Source organism: Manis pentadactyla, chromosome 5, assembly GCF_030020395.1.
Source record: "Manis pentadactyla isolate mManPen7 chromosome 5, mManPen7.hap1, whole genome shotgun sequence".
In the NCBI taxonomy this organism is placed as follows: Eukaryota; Metazoa; Chordata; class Mammalia; order Pholidota; family Manidae; genus Manis; species Manis pentadactyla.
The window spans coordinates 39,520,310-39,538,017 of NC_080023.1; the positions used below are offsets into that span (position 1 = coordinate 39,520,310).

At 38.1% G+C, this 17,708-nt stretch overlaps 1 protein-coding gene across 1 annotated transcript in view; it reads left to right on the forward strand.

Annotated features, from left to right (window-relative positions):
- Positions 1–17,708, forward strand: part of GABRB1 (gamma-aminobutyric acid type A receptor subunit beta1) — a 353,576-nt gene that overhangs the window by 134,206 nt on the left and 201,662 nt on the right. The window lies entirely within an intron of this gene.

Below are 17,708 nucleotides of genomic sequence, written 5' to 3' on the forward strand. Positions count from 1 at the left end.
TTAAAAGTGACTGAGCTAGAATTCAAAACCAAGCAATCTGATTTCATGGCTGAAATGCTTAATCATTATTCTAATAGAAATACAGTATTCAGCACAGGGTTATGTCTCAGCTAGACTATTTTTCTGTCCTGGATTACACATTTTGAGAACAACATTAATAATCCAGAGAAACATAACTGAAATGGCAAAGGACTTGGAATTCTGTCCCACTGCAGACTTATAGTAGAGAAATATGATTACTCACCTGAAATATTTGAAAGTCTATTTTAAAGAAAGTGTGGACTTTGGGTTGCTGCCAACAGAAGATCAATGACCAACATGTGGAACTTTCAAGGAACATGTCAACTCCATTTGCCTATCTTTGTTGAGTCTAAAGTGAAGGAAGTTCACATAAACATTTATCCTATATTCAAAGTGAAATGAATGCCTGGTTACTAGTATCTCTCCAGGGATAGGTAGACCATCAGAAGAGAAAGGACTTGAGTTTAGAACCAGAAAAACAAGCCCCACCATCTATGGGTTGTATGCCTTGGGGCCAGTTACTCAACTTCTCTGAACCTCAGTTTCCTTATTTATAAAATGTCTGCAGTGATTTCATCTTTCAGGTTTTTATAAGAACCAATGTGCATAAAATGAGAAGAATAGAATATTTTTTTGTTTATTTTGTTTTGTTTTTTCTTACTCTTCTCTCATGCGAGCCTGTCCATTACTAGCAGTGTTTACACAGTTTGGAAGAGTTCAAATACATGTCAAAGATGCTGCAAATGGGATCCCAACCCTGAGTGTTTGGTTGAATAAATGGATCACTAGGTGTATTATAATTCCATTTTGCTATAGAGCAAAGGGAAGCATTATTCATAGAGATTAAAAGCATAGATGTTGGGGGCAGACAGTCCTTGGGTATAACCATATAACTCTCTAATATGTCAGCTATATGATCTTGGACATGTTAAAATTAACCTATGACACAGTTTCTTTACTAACGGGACATGATTGTTGAGGAATCATAATTGTATGAGAAATGCATTTAAACCTCATAGGAAAGTGGCTATCTTATAGTAAGCACTCAATAAATGGTAGCAATTTCTGTTCTTAGGGACTGCTCTGTGCATTCAGAGTCTATCTTTTTCAAGTGTTGTTCCAGTTTCTTGGGAGGTACTGCTGCTCTCAAGATTAAATGGCACACTCGTGGTCCTTATAGAATCACTTGGATTACCTTTGATGAGATCTGCTCCTAGCCCTTTAGAATCCTCTAAGTCCAAACTGAACAATGAAGAAGAATTTCATTCTTTTCGATGCTCCTAGTTTTTTGAGTCTTTGGATTAGTGGGGCCAGAGAAGAATAAAACCATTATCTTGGTGCAGGAAACTCTGTTGTTGCTCATTATTTTCAGGTATTATGTACTTTCATCTTTTGAGGCACAGGATAAGTCTGTAACAAGGAAACCATATGTCCTGAAAATATAGAGTCACTTTTGTTCACTCCATATAAAAAGGGCAATGAAGAATGCCATTTTTAGAAAAAGATGAAGACTCTTTGAAGATCAGGCTCCTTTGTACCTTTTGTCTGGAAATACACATGCCAAATGAGAAGCCAAGAGATTTGGTTTCTGCTAAGAAGCTTAAGAATATTATTAGGGACTGTAGCTGAATGTAGCATTTATAGTTTAATATGAGGAAATAGAGTATAATGAGTTGTTTTGTTCCAGGTTCCACTTTCATGTTCTGTTTTTATCTCCATCTTTACTGTCAAGAAATTTAAAATGTTACTCCTTCATGACTGGGAGAATAATGGACCGTACTCCATCATTTTCTTTTTCCAGAACGGATGCTTACTTGTTTTCAATGTCTGAGAAGAATCAAAAGGCAACAATCGCAAAATAATTGATATATATGCTATATACTAAAGAAAGTGGATGACTAATGTCCAGTCAGGCTGGTGTGGTGCTAAGAGAGCAATCTCTGTAATACCCAAGGTCTGAAATGGTGCTGGGAAAATCTTTCTCCCCTGACTTTCAACAACTGCAAGAACAAATGTGGGAGGAGCCACTTAACTGCTCCCTAGTCTGTGCACTGACTCTAATTCCAGATTGTCTTCCCTTTTCCTAACTTTATTAGAGGAATCAAGAATTGGCATTGGGATCACACACGCCTATATTCTGAATCATGGTGTGTCCACCAGGACTTTGGGATCCCTCCATTAAGAAAAGATGATGAGCTCAAGTTAAAGTTTGAAATGTAAGGGAATTTTAGCGCTTCTCTGTAAGCCAGAGTCCCTGATGAGCATCTGGAACATAGCAAGGTGCTTCCCTTCCTGTTGCATAGCCTGCATTTTCCATACAATCCAAATGTTGTAGAAACAGAGGGGAAGCTGCTCATTATTCTAGCAGGGCTTTAGGAGCAACAGTCTTAGGAATTACAGGGTGATAACACTGGCAAAGTGACTGACTCCAGAACTCAAATGCCAAGCCAAGTCAACTACTATGCCAGGTGAAGTCAGAGATAATTCTCATTAAATAATCTGAGTTTCTGAGGTGACCATGTCCTGCTATTGCAAAGTGCCTGCTCTTGAGAGCTGGCAGGCAACATTAGATAGTGGTTGCAAACACACACTCAGTAGAAGAAAGCAAAGATTTACCTGGCCTTACCATGAGCTAGATGATTATCTAGGTGTCCTTGGGTAATATTCTCAAGCTTTTTCAATCTGTTTTCTTCTTTAAAATGTGGAAATTAAAAATAGCAGCTACTTCTTAGGGTTCTTTTAAGAATTAAAGGTGAAAAGTCATGTGAAACACAGTACAAAGCACTTGACTCAGAAGATAAAATCTTCTTTCATGGCATAGTGAGTAGATTGAATGTGGAATTTTGTGATGATTTTCTGGTCCTTGTTTCTTAAGCTTTTAATGTTGTACTTTGTACATAATACAAAAGCTGATGCAAAAATTTAAATTTTTCCTCCCACCTAGACTCCCTGACAAGATTTAAGTAAGGAAAAGGGGGTAGCAAAATAATGGTGATTAAAGCAATAATGATGATAAAAGAAACTGCTTTAATATTGAGAAAATAATATGTAATTGTATATTAATGAAAGGTCTCCTTTGACAGTGCTATAGGACTGGAAAATCTAGGATTATAGTTCAGAGATTTTTACATACTGCTTTTATAAGTTAAACTTCTATCCATAAAGTAGGCCAGATACATAAATTCCAAAGGATTTAGGATTCTTTGCCATATCTGAAGATACTCTTATGCCAACTATTTATTTATTCATTTATTCAGTCACTTTCTTTTACTATGAAAAGTACCAGCCTTCTGTGTTCTGATTATCTCTCAGGTGAACCAACCCTACTATTACTGGCAGATGTATTAGCTTATTCATCAAAGCTTAGGTCACATCAGTGATTGTAGTTCATTTAAGGTACCAAACACAAACACATGGTATTGATATTAAAGAGGTGAGATAATGTCAACCATATGCTTCTATGACTTCTCTACAGCCCTCAAGCATTTCATGAGTATCTGGGGAGGTGAGATAACTGCTAATAGTAGAGGCCGTGTTATAAACAGATAAGGTAGTTTATTATCAGCTCTTCTACCTCAAAGTGTATAATTGATAGCACATTTATTTATTTATTTATTTATTTATTTATTTAGAAGAGCAAGGCAGAGGCTTTTATTTAGAGATAAAGCAAGAGGACAGAGCTCCTGGCTCATGCCAGGAGGGGAGAAGAGTCCCAGGTGGTGTGTTGTCTAGGGGATTTATAGCCTGTTGAGAGACAAAGGGCTAGGGATGTACACCTGCTAAGTGCTCCCAAAATGTTTTTTTTCTTTGAGAGGGTATCTCTCATATTTATTGATAAGTGGTTGTTAACAACAATAGAATTCTGTATAGGGGACTCAATGCACAATCATTAATCAACCCCAAGCCTAATTCTCAACAGTCTCCAATCTTCTGAAGCATAACGAACAAATTCTTACTTGGTGAACAAGTTCTTACATAGTGAGTAAGTTCTTACATGGTGAACAGTGCAAGGGCAGTCATATCACACAAAACTTTCAGTTTTGATCAAGCATCATGAACTACAAACAATCAAGTCAGATATGATTATTCATTTGATTTTTATACTTGAATTATATGTGAAACCCACATTTCTTCCTTGTTATTATTAATATTTTTTAAATAAAATGCTGAAGTGGTAGGTAGATGCAAGATAAAGGTAGAAAACATAGTTTGGTGCTGTAAGAGGGCAAATGTAGATGATCAGGTGTGCGCCTATAGACTAAGTATTAATCCAAGCTAGACAAGGGCAATAAAACATCCACGGATGCAGAAGATTTCTCTCAAAACAGGGGGTGAGGTTCTAAGCCTCACCTCTGTTGATCCCCAATTTCTCACCTGATGGCCCCCCTGAGACTGTGCCTGTCTTAGGTTGTTCCTCCCTTGAGGAATCTTACCCGTCTCTGGCTAACCAGTCATCTTCCGGGGCCATACAGGGAAATATAAAGGTGGTAAGTGAGAGAGAAGCAATACTGTTTGAAAAGGTTAGCTTTTTACTTCTTTGCAGATTTATGCCCTGTGGCTTCTATGCCCAGCATTTGTCTTGAGGTATCTTTACCACTTGGAAGAATTATGATACTCGGTAATTTCGATATGAGGCACAAATTCTACTTAAGGGTTGTAATTAGGAAGGAAGAAGAAAGCTATAGAAGTAGCAGACGGAAGAAAACATGGGAAGATTGATTATTTCTTTGACATATCTTCTTGTAGAGTAACATAAGCTTGTATAGGTTTTAAACTACTAATTAAATTGCATGCACACATTAACATAATAGGAATACAGCTACATAACCAAAGCAGACCTACAATTACCAGCCATATCCAGTGAAACCAAGAAAAGCATTTAGGTACCCTAGGCATTTGTGAAAACTTATCAATGATATGATGGATATTGTCTAACTGAATTTGAATAGTTTGAGAAAAATCAGACAAATTAAAACAACACATTCCTGGGACCTGTTCACATCCCATATGTTCTTTTAACAGTAGATAGTCTATAGTGGCACGATTTTGGAGCACTGCAACTTGCACTTCTCCTAATTCTTCGTTGAGTTCCGACAGTATAGATCCAGTCAAATCTGTTGTTTTACTGTATGCACAGGCCAGCTTAGATATCTCCTTCTTCATTCCAATGGCAAGTCCAGGAACCTGTGGGATGAATGCAACTACAACTGCAACAGCACCAGGATCTTTGTTGAAGTTTTTTGATGTTCATCTTCTGGAATGACTCTTCCAGAGGATATTGATGTTGGAAGTTCTTCTTCATATCGTATCTTAATTCATTTTCTGGGTAGCCAAATTAGGCTTTGATCCTCTGTATAGACACAAACAAACCCTTTGGCCACGCTTTGATATGACCTTTATACCATTGTGAAGAACCTATTGGAGATCACCACACAGGAACTGCTTTTTTTTTTTAAGAGAAAGGAATATTATCAGAAAAATGTACTTCCATAGCTGATCACCTGACACCCTTTAAAAGATCAAAATTAAGGATCTGTAAAGCATGCATTAATTGTTGATTTGCAGTTAGTTTTATCCTATCAGGGAGTAATCCCCCTTTTCTTTCTCTTTTTTTTTATTATCATTAATGTACAGTTACATGAAGAATATTATGTTTACTAAGCTCTCCCCTACACCAAGTCCCCCCCACAAACCCCATTACAGTCACTGTCCATCAGCATAGCAAAACGTTGTAGAATCACTACTTGTCTTCTCTGTGTTGTACAGCCCTCCCCTTTCTCCCACCCTCCACATTATGCCTGCTAATCGTAATACCCCCTTTCTTCTTCCTGCCCCTTATCCCTCCCTACCCACCCATCCTCCCCAGTCCCTTTCCCTTTGGTACCTGTTAGTCCATTCTTGGGTTCTGTGATTCTGCTGCTGTTTTGTTCCTTCAGTTTTTCCTTTGTTCTTATACTCCACAGATGAGTGAAATCATTTGGTATTTCTCTTTCTCCGCTTGGCTTATTTCACTGAGCATAATACCCTCTAGCTCCATCCATGTTGTTGCAAATGGTAGGATTTGTTTTCTTCTTATGGCTGAATAATATTCCATTGTGTATATGTACCACATCTTCGTAATCCATTCATCTACTGATGGACACTTAGGTTGCTTCCAATTCTTGGCTATTGTAAATAGTGCTGCGATAAACATGGGGTGCATCTGTCTTTTTCAAACTGGAGTGCTGCATTCTTAGGGTAAATTCCTAGGAGTGGAATTCCTGGGTCAAATGGTAAGTCTATTTTGAGCATTTTGAGGAACCTCCATATTGCTTTCCACAATGGTTGAACTAATTTACATTCCCACCAGCAGTGTAGGAGGGTTCCCCTTTCTCCACAACCTTGCCAACATTTGTTGCTGTTTGTCTTTTGGATGGTAGCCATCCTTACTGGTGTGAGGTGATATCTCATTGTGGTTTTAATTTGCATTTCTCTGACAACTAGCAATGTGGAGCATCTTTTAATGTGTCTGTTGGCCATCTGAATTTCTTCTTTGGAGAACTGTCTGTTCAGCTCCTCTGCCCATTTTTTAATTGGATTATTGGATTATTTGTTTTTTGTTTGTTGAGGTGGGTGAGCTCTTTATATATTTTGGATGTCAAGCCTTTATCGGATCTGTCATTTACAAATATATTCTCCCATACTGTAGGGTACCTTTTTGTTCTATTGATGGTGTCTTTTGCTGTACAGAAGCTTTTCAGCTTAATATAGTCCCACTTGTTCATTTTGACAGCACATTTTATTTTTAAGCTTCTTCTTTGAATTCATCTTCGGTAATTCCATGAATAATATAAGAACACCAGCACCTTTCTCTATCTGTCTCTGGACATGTGACCTGCTACTCCTTTATAAACATGACCTATCCACTCATTCTTTCATGGTACCCTCACCTGTACTCATTCTACCAAACTTTGGAAATGAAACACCATGTAGATGTCTTGCTTTCTCCCAATTGCTGCTTCCATACAATTAAATCACTTCCCTCTTTCTATATCTGTCTATGCCATCTCCTTTCAAGCCCTGCTAGTGTTGCCTTGAATTCCCATGTAGTTACAGCTACTTCCATATAACTCACATAACTCAGTCTTGGGTTTTTCATCCTATTCCACCTTCATTCCAATGGATTCGACATCCAAATAAATAACACTATGAACCACATCTCAGTTCATTGATCTCCGGCTTCATTCATCTCAAAAACATGCCGGAAAGTCTACACTTACTCTGCATGGTTTTGTTTTTGTTTTTGTTTTTGTTTTTTTGCTTTAATCTCTTCATCCTACACAGCCCTCCTTGGAAGTTTCTTCTAACTGATTCCAGTTCATGGCCCTTTCCCAGTCCAGCCACATCAGGCCCTTGTTCGGTCAGGATACCATGTTTGACTACCATAACGTGGTTCCCCACTACACTTTAAAACTTCCACCCTCCGCAGAAGGCTAGTGGCCACCCTTGGTTGCTCTAATATCTGCTTCCTTTGTTCCCTTTGATGGACACCAGAAAAGCATTGGAGGAAACCACTCTTCACTGTCCACTGTCTCTACGACCCCACAGTGCTACCAAAATGGTCATTCTCTTAGTCATTAGTCATCTCCTAACTACCACACCCATGACCTTTCAGCTGTCTGGTCAGTATGTGTTACATCTCCAACGAGATTATCAGATTATTGAAAGCACAGACTGTTTTATACATTTCTCTATATCCTTAAGAATTGGTATATTACAAACCTGTAATATTGCATTTGAGTGAATGAATGACTAGATGGATGAATGAGTGGTTAGACGGAAAAAGGAGTGATTAGATTTCCCCAAAAAACAGTAAGACTTTTTGTTGCTCACCTTACTCTCTACATTATGCACAGGAGCAGAACTGCTTTTGGCACTTGCAGAAGCAATGTCAAGCCCTGCTCAGCTCAGTCCTTTCTCCAAGTTAACCAGTTTCCTTTGAACAATGTTGGTCGTGCTCCACGAGCTAGATCAGACTACAGAAGCTAATCCAAGTTCAAGGGTCATACAAAATAACAAATTGTACTCAGCTGAGGTTAGTCTGACTTGGTTTTTCTCCTTGACCAGCAAAGCTTAAGGATACAAGGTGGCTTGAGTGCCTTCCGGGCACCTCCCTCAGCCTTCGCCATGACACACCTGAATATTACATCTTTTAGGCAGGGTAGTTGGAGAGCAGGTCGGGATTTAGAAATGCACATTGTTACCAAAAATGATTACTTTGCCATACCATGGTTATGTGTTTCACTTTTTCTTTCTTCCGGAGCCATAGCTTGGGTTATAGGGCCCCAGGCCTAACATACCTCCTTTCACTCCTCTAAAATAGGCATTATTTTTTTTTAATTTGGTTTATTTCCTTGGTGGCTTAAGGAATGTTCTGCTTACATTTGCAATATTCTTTTCATTTTCTTTTGCCAAGGAGTCATTTTCTCAAGGTTTATCTCTGTGCTTTTGTAAAAATGACCAGTCCTTGGGACATTAATGTTGACAGAATCCTTCCATTTCTCCACTGGACATGCTTCCTCACAAAATTATTCACAAGCAGAGGGTTACTGCAGAAATCCTCCAGTTCTCCCAGAGAAAGATGGCCTTCCTTCTTGTAGTTCTTTTCTATCCTCCTAAATAAATTCCTGGAAGGAACTTATGACTACTGCTTCTTGGAAAATTATTTGTACCGCCTCCCCACCATGGAATAAAAGGTCACCGATTACAGGAAATTAGTCATATAAAGGAATGAATTAAATTTCAACCTGAAATCTAAAGGTCAACATCAAAACTTCCTAACATAAGATATATGGAACTATCCTTGCTGCAAAAGATAGTGCAGTATGTTATTAAATGGAGTAATAGAATCATACAAAACTGTGATCACATTCCAAATTTTTTCTATTAGCTGTGAATCTTTGGAGTCTTCAATCTCCCCGCACTTCAGTTTCCTCATCTGAAGATGCTAATAGCACCAACTCACAGGGCTTTCATATGATGGATCATTGTGTGGGAGGCATCTGGAAAACAGTAAGAGTTCAATAGATGGTAGTTATCGATCCCTTTTTAAAAAAATGTAATCTCAAGCAATGGAAACAATGATCAAAAACGGCTGCAAATTCCAGCTCTCAAGGGCTAGGGCAGAATTCCTTGAAGCCGACAGCACAGATTGCTGCTCTCTTTGGAACATGGTCCTGCTGGTCCAATGTCTCGTGGAGGAGTACCACATACGCCTGTGCTATACTTAACCAAGTGAAAACATCAAGCGATGTTCAAAACTGATCATGATGGGCCTATATACAGCTTTGTCCAGAAGCTCCCCGAAGTGCTTCATTGACTGTCTTCTCAAACACTGCCTGAGTCCATAATATTGCACTGACACTGAGCATGTCTCCCAAAATGTCTTAACAACCTCAAATTCTATTCTAACAATTGAAATGTTCTGCATCTCCCAAATGTACCTTCAATTTCACAAAGTCAAGGAACTAACTGGTGCGAGGAGTGTTTTAAAATGAACATCACGAAAGCAAACTTGGGGAGTCAGTCCTGAGCCCTTTCCTATGATCACTGTGCTGAAATGATCTGCCTGTTGTCTGTCAGAAATTTAGTAACAGTGTCCTGAACATACCAGCACACATACTAAGAATCAGAACATGGACCCCAAATCATAGAAAGACCCTGATTTATAGTTTTTAATTTGGCAAAAATTAGAAAGCCTGTTGTAAACATTAATTTATGGAGGAAATGTGTAAACATTTTTGAAAACTTGAAAACAATGTCTAACAATTCAGGATATTAGTGTCAAGTAACAAGAGACATTGGTGAAAACAGTCCCTGCCTTTTGGAGGTCTCATGAATTTATGCATATTTCTAAACAATCGATTTTTCTGAATCTTTAAGGGATTCCATCTATCTCAGATTGACAGTTATGCACAGACAATAACCATGGGATTCAGAAATTATCTATCATGGGAAAATAACTTCAAAGAAACATCCTACTAACAATGGCATCTTCAGCTAAAGAGGACAACATTAATTTCATTGTGCCATTTATAGTTGGTTCCTTTATTATGGACCATTTTGATGTTGATTTTGGGAGCTCTGAGAAGGGCTTTTTCCAAATTATGAAGTCATGGTAGTTAACAACTGAATAAAATGCTAGACTTTATTGAGTGCTTCCTCTATGCCAGGCACCATAAAAAACAGTTTGCATGGATTATTTTATTGCACTCTCTCAAAATCTCTCTGAGGTAAACTAATATCCCCATTTTAAATGAGGAAATAAATGTCAGACAGCGGTTAAGTAACTTTCAAAAGGTTGTGCATGTAGTAAATATTGGCAGCACATTATGGAGACATAGGAACTGTGACTGCAGTGCTGTTCACATTGAATCTAGCCTTTGTACTAAGGAACTTCTCTTTTCTAGCATGCTTACAGGCAGTGTGCATGTAACAACCTAATTTGTAGATAAGCAAGTTTATCTCGAGAAATGTTAAGGTCACCCAGCTTGCTAGTGGCAAAAGTGGAACCCAGATCCAAGGTTCACTTCAAGTCACTCGAAGTTATTAAGAAATTAAATCCACACTGGGAGACAAATGTCTTTTAGTGGGACCACTGCATGAATACGTTGAAGATGACTATGAAGTAATTACAGCCTGAGTAATCCCAGGTCCAGCTACATTTCATCACCAACATCGTTCCTCCCTCTCTAGCTGGAGGTCCCCACCCTTGTCCCTTCACAGCAGTCACTCTTAGAGGCCGCAGATATTTCTGAGAGGCTGGTATAAGAAATGAATATTGCCGTCCATGAAAATAAATGTTCATGCTATTTTCACACAACAGGTATGTGCACAAGTAAGCATGAAATTTCATGGACTCCCACTGGTTGAGGTCGCTCCTTGGAGTTTTTAGCTCCTCCTCCACAGTCTGTTGGATGAGCAGCAGCCATGGTGATGCTTAAAACCGAAGTCATGTCACTTCTTTACTAGAAACCTTCCAATGAATTCTCATCTCACTCAGAAAAAAATCCCACAATGAGACACCACATAAGCTGTCCCCAGGGTACCTCCTGCACCCCATTTCCCGCCTCCTCCCTACACTCACTTCACTCTGGTCACAGGGGCCTTCTTGCTCACTTACACCAAGTTGGCACCTGGGTAGGGCCCCTGTTCTCGTTATTCCTTCTGCCTAGAAGGCTCTTCCTCCAGAAGTCCTCAGAGCTCGCCTCTCCAGCCAGACCCCGCCGCGCCTTCTGATCACAGGTGATCTCGATCACTCTCTCTCCTCTTGCCTTGATTCCTTTTCTGTCTTAGCAATTATAACCATTTTTCAAATCATGTTCTTATTTATACATTGATTTCTATCTCTAAACACCAGATTAGCAGTTCCTGAGTGTGCAAACTTTACTTTGTTTATTGCTGTAATCCCAGTGTCTAGATCATGCATGTAGTGGGCACTGGTGGTATATTTCTTGGATGAAAGCATGGACTATAAAGGACTTAATAAAAAATATGATGCAAAACATAAATCTAAATATCTTCCCAGTCAGACTAACCAGCTAAAAATTTTTAAAAAGACACTGACATTTACTTGTCTTCAGGCAAATTTGTCTAGTTCAGAATTAATTCACAAACCACTCAGTGAGGTCAATTTCATTACTTTATAGTCACTAAACTTCTTAAAATGCAAGATGGTATTTTTTAAATTGATAACCCATTTTTATTCGCCAAGTGTGTTTCTGGCTGATTTTTCACCCCAAATCTAATTGACTTTCAAAAGGGAAAATGTACTTTGGGTGCCAACTTAGGTGATGCTCTGCTTGTTGGGCTACAATGAATAGACTTCTTTGAAAAATTCATATATATCAAAATACATTGTTATTCCTGGAGTTCATTGGTTTGTCAGAAATCCAACACACTTTAGAAAGAAAATCAAGGAACCATTCCCTCTGTTCCCTCCTCTATGGTGTGTGACATCGAAGACTGGCCCAAAAGAGTCTTAAAACGGTATAAAAAAGAAAGAGTATAATATTGAGCTAAAATAGACTTCATTAAATAATAGTTCATCAATTAACATATTTAAAGATCACTGATATTACCCAAATAAAATATTCAAAGTTCCTTTGTGCTGAAGCAGGTATATAACATCTGTGCTTATATAAATTCAACCTGCTTTGGGTTTGGGGGTTACAAGAAATGTTAATCTAGGTCAGGCTAATACCCCATGTAGTGAATCTTTGGTTGTCCACTCAGCAGACTTTCATGGAGCACCAACCATGTTCCAGCAGCATTACGGTTGCTGGAGATACAAAATTGAGTGCTACATATATTTGAGAGAGAGAGGGAATCTGGGAAAGAAAGAACTACAGTGTACTGCATAAGGTATCCTGAGAGTGGAAATGTACAAAATGGAATAGGACCACAAAGAAACAGGCAACTGAGTCTTCCAAAGAAAATGAAGAAGATCATAGAGATTTTGAAAGTGATATTTGAGCTCAGTTGTGAAGAATGCTAAACAGGTTACCAAGAAAAGAAGAGTCAGTGGAAGGAAGCAGCTATCAGCAATGGAAATGCTTGGAAAGTCTTGGAGTGGATGGAGGATGCAGTGTATGGGTTAGATGCAGGAGTCAAGCCTGTGAGGGTACGGGGGGTCCCTACACACAGTGTATGGTAGTGGTGAGCCATCCAATCTGGGAAATAGGCTAGTGTCTGTGTCAGAACTGTCTTTTAACGAGGCCCTCTCTAGGAGCAGCATGGAAGATGGAATACAGCAAGGTGGAGGCTTGTGTCGCATTTTTAGTAGCCAACTTGAATTTCTAAATGAGAGGGTTTTTTTAAGGAGCTAGGCATTTTTATACATGGCCTCAAGGAGTCCTCTTCCCCCTCCGCACTAGATTATGAGTTCCTAGAGGTAGAGCACCTGGTCTTCCTCTTCAGCTTTCTCCCCGGGACCTAGCAGAGTTCCTGACAACTGTAGGTGCTCAGTAAATAATTCTTCAAATGAAGCAGACTGTTATGTTGGTTTGGGTAAGAAGTGGCTATGCTGGCTCATGATCTAAACAACTGCACTGGAAAATGCAAGAAAGATCTTCAGGCCAACTTGGTCTGCTCTCCCTCCTCAGCAAGATGAAGCCAGAGCAGATAGTTCCATTAGAAGCAGCTTTGACTTCCTATTCAGTCTGACTCCCCTAATCTTCTACCTTTACTACAAGGTTCAGCAGATAGAATAGTATAAAGACACCTCACAAGATTTCTCGGAAAAGGCAGCTAGAAGTATTATCGGGAAATTTTAGCTGAGAAAAGAATTCACGTGTCCCAGGATGCATGTGCCCGCAGCTTCCTCACCGGCTGAGGTCACGAGCACTCCCGCCCACTCGCCGCGGAGCCTATCGCTCTCTCTCTAAACTAGCCAAACTCATGGCTGATTTTTAACTGGTTTGAAAACAAGGGAAGTTTAACTATCATGTATTGTACACATACTGTAAACCAGCAGAGTATGTGCTAATAGCTTTATACATATTATCTTTTTTAATCTTTCCAAATAAACCTGATTTTTTGTCAACATCTGCACCTGACCCCCATGTGTGCTTTTGAAAACCAACACAGCCATTTCCAAACGCTTTTAAATCCCTCGACCTTAAAGCATGGTGGATATATTCTTTTGAGAACTAAAAAGAAAAGTGATGGAAACTAAAATTCTGGAAGGTTAGATTGAGCAGATCTATACAGGTGATGAGAAATGGGACCAGGATATAAACCCCAGCCTGTCTGACTCCCAATCCCCCTGGTCCTCAAACTCTACCTTTTTTTTCCAGTTTAATTGAAATATAATTGGCATGTAACATTGTATTAGTTTAAGGTGTACAGCATACGATTTGACATATGTATGTACTGTGAAATGATTGCCACAGTTACTTCAGTTAGCATCTATCACCTCACAGTGAAATCTTTTTTTCTTGTGATAACTTTTAAGATCTAATCTCTTTGCAACTTTCAAATGTACAACACAGTATCATCCACTTTAGCCACCATGCTGTGCCTTACATCCCCAGGACTTATTTATTTTGTAACTGGAAGTTTCTACCTTTTTTTCACCTTCACCCATTTCCTCCATTCTCCACCCCCTGCCTCTGGCAACCACCAATCTGTTCTCTGTTTCTCTGAGTTTGGTTGAATCACCTCAGGATCTTCTGAAAATCCGTATTGTGAATTCAGTGGTGCTGTGTGTCTAAGGTGAGCCCTGAAATTCCGAGGACCACATCTTGAGCATAAATACTCAACCATAAATTCTAAACTGCTGCACTCGACTGTAGGCATGAAAAATTCACTTGGAGTGATTCATTCAGTGACTTGATGTCTGACTCTCAGCTCTGCAGATGCTGGATTCAGGTCTAACTCGCACATGAAATTTTTCCTTGATCTCACATTGTACATTTTATTTCTTGAATCCCCAGATTTTTTAAAACAAAGCTCAGGTTTTTTTTTGAGGCATTAAACCCCCAGCAAAGTATTTATGGCTTACTTTGCATTTTTAATCCTCACTTGCAAAGAACATGCCCACATAGGAGACAAGTTGGAAAATTAAAGAAAAGATGATTAGAGAGTTCGAGAACTAGCAGAGAGCTGTATCACTAAACCAATGTTAACAACATTTAACAGGGAACACAAATGACCCCCAATTGTTTTTCAGTTACCCCAAAGTGCCTAGTTCTGCCATATCTCAGGGCCCCTTTCTCTGACCTTTCTGGGGTACTTTTTCCCCAAATCGCATGCTGGGTTTTATCTTTCAGTTTTCAGCTCAAATGTCACCCCTTCAGAAAAGGCCATCTTACCTAAAATCAGTCCCACACCTCGTTTTGTCCCCCAAACTATCCCATAACCTCCCCTAAATGCAGAGGCTTGTTTTTTGCTTATTCACCAATTCTCAATCACTTTCAGGCATTAGTGAAATATATGTCTCATGGTATGGTGTTCACAATATTTGTCAAATACAAAAATGAAAGCTGATCAGGATGAGACTAAGAAAATGTCCTTGGATTGGATAACTAGTAAATTACTAACATCCTTAGATAATGTTTTCATTAAGGTGGTAGAAGTGAAATAATATTTTGAAGGAAATTAATTAAGTCTCCTCTTTTAAGAAGACTGACTATGACAAGAAAAAATTCTTAGCAAAAGCAGAAAAGGCAGATGAGTGGGAGGCTTGGCTTTAGGGTCTTACATATTTTAATGTCTTTGTGAAGAAAAGAGAAAGAGTCAACAACATGAATGGAGGTAAAAATGTAACAGACAAAAGAGTTAAACTATCAAATTAAAAACAAAAATGAACTCCAATGATGTACATGGAAACCCAGACAACTAATACAAGGAGACCCCTTCTCCCATAGAGGGAATGCTGATGCACAAACTGTAAAATCGCAAATGGTAAGATACACACATTTAAAGACCTTTAAGAATCTAAATTGGCATTCAGTGGACTATACTATTACCAAACTATAATTCATGTTCTCTTTTTGTTGTTTTCCTTGGATTTGTTTTTAAGGTCCAAGCATTACCACACCAGAAAAAGGATAAGATGTAATTGTATGCTTGACAGAGGTTCTTGAAGGAGAGATACTGGTTCCTACATCTTCAATGCCTACTTCACTATCAGCCTCATGGGAAATGGTGTGAAAATCAAAACGTGTCTGCACTGAGTGTAGCACTTGTACTGATTATCCTTCTATACAAGCTTTTAAAAGGCACTGCAACCATTCTTCAAGGCTTTTGAGTCACCTGACTTCAAAGCACAGTGAATATATTTCTTTTGTGAAAAAGAGGAAAAAGTAATTCCACTCAAATTTGAACATAGTAAAAAAGAATGAAAACATTTCAAAAATTCATTTGTTTGTAATTTAATTTCTATTCATTATATATTTTTTCCTTATTATATCATTAATTGCTTAAGATGTTCACACTATTTCCAAAAGGATTTAAAGGAGCTTCTGGTTTAAAATAAATTTTGAATACATCTTCTTTATCCTTTCATCTGTTGATGGACACTTTGTTTGCTTCCATATCTTGAATAATTAAAAATTTTAAAAAATAAAGCAGAAGAGATTCCATCTTAAGATAAATCATTTTTTTAAAACATATAGCAGTTTTTATTACTCGTTTATAATTAAATGTTTTATGTTTCTCCCTCCACATAAATGGTAGATACCTTGGAATAAGAGATTACATTATCCAACTATATGCTGTAGTCCTAATCTACAAATCTACAAAAAAACAAGGTAGATTCTGCAATCTATTTACTTGCTGTAATTTTTTTTTAAATCAAAGTGAAGGAATTTAATATTAATAATGGATTCAATAATCAAGAGACCATATCAATATTAAATATAGTTAAACTTTATGGAATGAAATTCTAAGGTACTATTCTGAGTGATTAACATGTATCAATTCATTTATTCCTTATACAATCATATGCTATGAGTATTATTTTTATCCATTTCAGTAAATGACAAAACTGAAATTAAAAACAGTTAAATAACTTCAAGTTTACATGGCTAAGAAGTAGAGAAGCTAGTAATTAAAACCAAGAGACCATGTGCCTAACTACATGTGGAGGAAGTTTTCAAACCACCTGGAACCAGCACTGTATAAGTAAACACAAGCTTTTAATTCTCTCGACAGCTTTCTGAGATGTGTGGTGTTACCCATTTTGCCAATGAAGGAGTTGGGACTTAAAGCCAGGCTCCATACAATCTGTGAGCATTGACAATTTACATAATCTCTCTAAAGGCTCAATTTCCTCATTTGTAGAATGTGTTAACATCAAGTATCTCCTAGAGTTTTTGGTGATGATTAAAAGAAAGCGTATATGTGAAGTGTTTGGCAAGAAATAGGTTCTGCATAAATGTTTTTTTGTTAGAGGTGTTATCTAAATCTCTCTCCCATGGAAATGTCTTTCTCAAGGACCTGGAAGCTGTACTTTTGAAATGTGATCATCAAGAAGGATAAGGGCCTTAACTCCCAAGAGCCTAACCTCCGTAAGTCCCAGGTAGCAAACACAGACGGCCTAATTATGTTGAACCTTCCAATAATGTTCACTTGTACCTTTCTACCAACTCACCCCACCATGTAAAAACTCTCCCACCTGTTGTTTCCGTGGAGTTACATTCAGTCTTTCTCCCCTACTGTAAAAGTCTTGATTAAAGTCTTCCTTGCTTGTTTGAAAATCAATCAAATATTTTTTCCATAATAAAATACCCATCTACATTGAAAGCATTGAGTCTAAACCTACTCTAAAAATATCATAATTATGTGCAAGGAGATACTGTAGAAATGGGATAGAGTGTGTGTGTGTGTGTGTGTGTGTGCACGCATATAAAATTATTGCTCATTCTATAATTATTCATGGGAGAGTTGGAACCTTTCATCACCTGACAATGATAAGGCAGGATTATGCAAAATCTGATTGATATCTGAGTGCCATTTTTAGGACCAAGAAAAAGGTCAGATGCTTCTTTTTATCATCTAAATTCCATGCAAAATGCATTTTTTCAGACACAATACTCAAGAATGAGATACAACAGATGATTACTTTGAAAAGAAAGTACCCTATTAAACTACACTCTGCTTCTCTTTAAATTTTCACTAACTATAAATGGCTTGTGCCTTGACTC